This window comes from Protomyctophum parallelum (genome assembly GCF_964188405.1).
Source record: "Protomyctophum parallelum genome assembly, chromosome: 5".
In the NCBI taxonomy this organism is placed as follows: domain Eukaryota; kingdom Metazoa; phylum Chordata; class Actinopteri; order Myctophiformes; family Myctophidae; genus Protomyctophum; species Protomyctophum parallelum.
In genome coordinates, this window is record NC_139702.1 from 39,300,681 (window position 1) to 39,305,980 (window position 5,300).

Consider the following 5,300-nt stretch of genomic DNA (forward strand, 5'->3'; position numbering starts at 1 on the left):
TCCTTCCACGTCAGTACTCCTTATCAAAACGCTGCCCTCTTTCTTTTCCTCTCCAAATAACGCCAGTAGGCTCGATTTGTCTTTTAGTTTTAATCTGTCAATACAATCTTTGATGTTCTGCTCGACGCTCGTCTGTCATGGACAAGACAGACAAGTCTACAGATGACACAGATTCACTTATTGCCAATGTGTGGTGTTATGGTGTGTTAATGTAGGCTACCTATAGCATGTCTTACCTGCAGGTAGGCTATATACGTATGGCGGAAAATGAGCAACTACGGAAAAACCTAGACTGACTAGGCCTACTAGGCGTTTTATTTCGTCTGGTCTGGTTATCGACAACGCGACCATCTTTTTGACGTTTGGTCACATCGCAGACAGAAAGAGATGTAAGCGCCGCGCGCGACTGTTTGAAACTCGGTGTCAGGAAGCACAATAGAAGACAGATGCATCACATGACGTGTCTGATTGATTTACCCCTTTTGCATAATAGTATTCAGTGCCATTTGTGCCCCAGGCAGGCATATATATCTTATATATAATAATAAGAATCTTATAGGCCTACTAATTAAAGCTGTCTACCATTCAAAAAAGATATGTGTACCTCAGAGTGAAATCCATGGATTTGAGTAGAGGCATGCTAAATGTCAATTCAAATTATTATATTTCTATAGGCTTCTAACCAAATCTGAGGCAAATCCACCCGACTATTTCTCTAGTCACATGACTTCAAAAAGTAGCATATATTTTTGATAGGAAACCCTATACCAGAAGAAGTATCACTGTCAGTGTTTACTGTTATACTGTATCTATGTAGCCTAAGAAAGGGTGTTTTGGTATAAAATATTTTTTTTTCTTATTTAACCACAATCCAGCTCTGCCCAACTCTGCAGGTGTTAAAGGGGGTTTAAAACACTTATGGAGGCCTGGGCCATGGCTCAGTGGTCCAGGCACCTTGGCTGGTAATCCAGTCTGGCAGTGTGCCACTGCCTTTACTGCATGTCTTCCCCCCATCTCTCTCCCCATTTCCTGTCAGCCTACTGTCTGTCCCTCCATAAAATATATAAAATAAAAAGGCGAAAGCCAAAAAACAATTTAAAACACACTGGAATCATATTGTAATGTCTATGTTGAAGGAAGTCCAGTTGATCAAGCTTAGAAAGTATTTATTAGACATGCTGCAAAGCAGGTTTTAGGCAGCAATCGAACAGAGTATCCACTCGTAATCGTATAGGAGACCCCGCACATCCTAAAAATCTGTCCCTTTTATACTTTCCGTTTAGGTATCTGATCCAATTAAACAACGTCAGATGGATTACAAATATTCTCCTGATAGCTGTGTTGGCAACAAACTTCTTGTTTTCCAAAATGTTCTTTCCATGTCCTTTCCTAAGCCTATATCTCCTTCAAAACATCTGGTGTGGCATGTCAGAGCCCAAGGCCCCAGTTGGAAACCATGTACTGAGCTATTGATCCTGTACTTTTACTGTTTTGCCACTACATCTACACAATCAGGCTTTTGTGTGTGTGCAACACAGGCCGTTTTAAGTTGCTTGATTCAATATTTAGATAGGCCTACAGTATTTGATATTAATGTGATCAGACATGCTCTCCTCCAATCCATCTCTAAATGTCATAAAACACTGTTCGCAAAAATGTGTGCATGAAAGCCTGGTGATGCAAGGTGTATCTGCCTTTTGCATAATAGCCATCACTTGCTGCTGGCATATGTTTTGGAACGAGGACTGTGCATCTCCCACAAAGACCATGGATGAAGAAGCTTAATTAGTTCACATGACACCTACCCGACTTGAGGAAAAACAAGCTGAAACAACATTTTACTTGAATGAGAAAGAGTTAACTTAGTCTTAGACTTAGCGCAACACAGGCCCTAATAATATGATAACATATTATCTTAGGAAGCTGATAAATAAGCCCAATTTGTTGCATTGATTACTGACTGTATCATATTGTAATTGCAGAATATGATAACCCATGTACAGTATGCTTATGCTGACTTGACATCTGTAACCTCCTAACAGCATTGTCAGGGTCACCAAAGAATAAAGGTAATTATTGTCACACACAATACATCACATTAAGCTGTTTTTTTGTGCATTGCAGTTTCACTAGGCTATGTCTGCAAGGTGGACATATCAGGGACAATGCAAACTAACTTGTCCCTCCCGATATGCATGGTCTATTGGGGCTTGGCTGCATATGAGTAAATCACAACAGGATTCTTTTTTGTATGGTTTCACCATGATGCAAAGTGTTAATTATCAACAGTGAAAAAGAAGAAGAGGAAAATTGTTGAGGCAACAATGAAACATGCGGCAGAGAACATTTCTGTTGTGAAAACAAACCCACTTAAATATACATGTAACCATCATCAAAGGCACGTGGCTGTGTAGGCTACCTCAAACAAATAGCCACAGTAGCAAAATAATTAACCTTATATAAATGGATTGGATATACTTGAGTAAATGCACTTATAATTTCCACCACTGGTTCCTTTTGTGCTTTTTTTTGGTGACAAATAGATCAGGTGAAGTGAAAGCAGTGGCAGTCGCTGTACAATTTAAAAGATTGTGTCCGATAGGAATTCTGGCAGACAAGCAAGTCTAGCAAGTGTCAACAGTAAATGACATAGTGTCATAGCTGCATCATAACGTCACCCCCCCCCCCCCCCCCCCCCCAGTACAGCATGTCCTGCAACCACACACAAGGCACATTAGTAATCAAGAGGTCAAGAACAAACATTTAAAAGTCATTCTATCAGTGGGCTGTCCATTTAGCTCCCACAGATAAGCTAAGTAAGTAAGCATGACGACAGCTTGTCTGAATATCAACTATAGTCTTGACTCTTTTAGTTTCACTGCACCCGGGAAGAATTAAACTGGCACCAAACAAAGGAAAACTGGCGGAAAAATACTTGCTTGCCGCATAAACTATTAAGGAAAACGCCTTAGGCAGAGACAATACGAATTTATTTTCTATGCACCTCATGGTATTATACCTGTAGCATCACAAAGGCCTTAAGAACAAGGCTTCAGACATCCCAAAACAACCTGGTCAGGCTACTGCTTGCCTTGGCCTCACACCTGCAACTGCAACACATCTACCCCTGCTCATTATGCTACGGTGGTGGGAAGGCTCAGGGTACAGCAACTTGCAATGGGCCTGGTCTACAAGATACACAACAGACAGTAGACACCACAGAGACACCCATGTACTGTACCTGTCAAACTACTTCAAAAATGTTAAAGACCCATACAAGCACAACACCAGAGGGAGCTCCACCAGCACAGATTTGGAGGTTTGGCTCAAACAAGGGCTTAAAACTACTGCTGTGCCACCGAAATGTGGAATGCCCTACCAACATTCATAACAAAGTGTGACTCCTTACTCTCCTTTAAAACCGCTCTAAAAAGAGACTTTTGGCTGCAATTCGTATAACTGACCCCCATAAAAAGTGCATACTTTTCCCTTTGATTACTACTTTTATATGTTGTTCCATATTAATGTCTATCTTTAAATGTTTCGATTAATTTAATACAAGCCATCCGGATTTCTTGGGTTATCATTTTAGCATCCTTTGTATGTACTGTGCTTTTTGCAAACTGTTACAGTATTCAATCAATCAATCAATGAAAGCATTGGAGGACCCCAATGTAAACAAGCCATTGTGCTTTTCTGGGTATTTCAATCCCCTTTGTATACCTTGTAAAATTGACCTGTGCTTTCCTCGAACTGTACAATTCTACAAACTGAATACAATTTTCAATCAATCAATCAATCAAGCCAATCGTCAGCAGTCTGCGCTGTTTTTCTGCCCTCGAGTGTCGTTTTCCAGTATTGCAGCTCCAACTCAGCTTGCATAAGGTACCTCCAGGCTCCTGGTCCATTGCAAACAAGATAAAGTGCCCCTTGGGGTACTGTACATGTCTCCACCAGGGCAGGTCAGGTTGTGGACTGCCCTGGTGCCATTTCTTTTCTTACACCTTGGATGGCAATTGGATGATTTGAGGCATTTTATTCCAAAAATTTATTTAGCAAAAATCTACCTGTTGGTGGCGCTAAAACAGGCCAATGTGAAAAGGGTGGGATATATTCCTCAGGGAAGTCTGTGAAAGATTTCACGTAAATTGCACGCTGCGTTCATGATTTGAGGCTTTTTGTTCAAAATGGGCCAATCCTGCAAACTTTGAAAACCAATGTTAGCCAATTAGGATGGAATTTTTGGACAGAATCTGGAGGAGTAATGTGTTTTTCAAAAGCCGGCCTCCTGGTGGTGCTATAACAGGCCGTTCTGGAAAATTTGGAACAGAGGTTCATCATGGCATCTAGGGAGTGTGTGTGCACAGTTTAGCATCAACAGGGTGCAGGTAAAAACCGACAACGTTTTGATGTTTCAGTTACATATCTTCATCAGGTCATCATTCGTAAAGTAACCTGTTGTACCGTTTTGATGGCCAATCACTTGGGAATAGCAGGAAAAGCCACCTGTAACCTGACAATGGCATTGAGTAGTATGGAATGAGCACACTTCATCACTACATCACAGGATGAACATATTTTTATTTGGTGAAAATGGGCTATTAAAGTAAGTAAGTGGCAGTCAGATGTTGCATGTCTAGTGGTTAGAATGTTAAAGGTATATTCAGTGATTTCACTTAATTCAAATATCACTTATTTTTTTGTTTTGTTGTGATAATCCTCCCTACTATAGAGTGTGCTGACCATATAAGGAGTTCCTCCCTGTCCCCAGTTAACCCCTGGGGGTCAAAAAACCTTAGGTTTCGTTTTTGACTCTCTATCCTGATTGGACGAAAGGCTGGGTCCCAAGCCAAAAACGAAACCTAAGGTTTTTTGAGTGAAATCACTGAATATACCTTTAAATCGACCCGATAAATAGGCCTACACAGGTTTCATTTATCTGATAAGCCTACACCAGTGGTTTTCAACCCTTTTCATATCAAGGCCCATTATTTATTTGAGTCCACGGACCACCATTTGAGATGAGATTTAGCCTCAGACCCAAAACGTACAATATTCTGTTGTCATTGGATAAGATTTTGTCCACATTTCCATGCTGTATTAGGAGAGATAACAGGCAAACGTCTAACTCTTGAGACCGTAAAATGAAACCAAATGGACCTTGGTTACCCCCTCCCTCAAGGACCACTAGTGGTCCCCGGACCACTGGTTGAAAACCACTGGCCTACACAAAAGATAATAGTGGTCTTTCTGATAATTTAATTGTATTTGTACTAATGTGTGTAAAAAGAAAACGTACG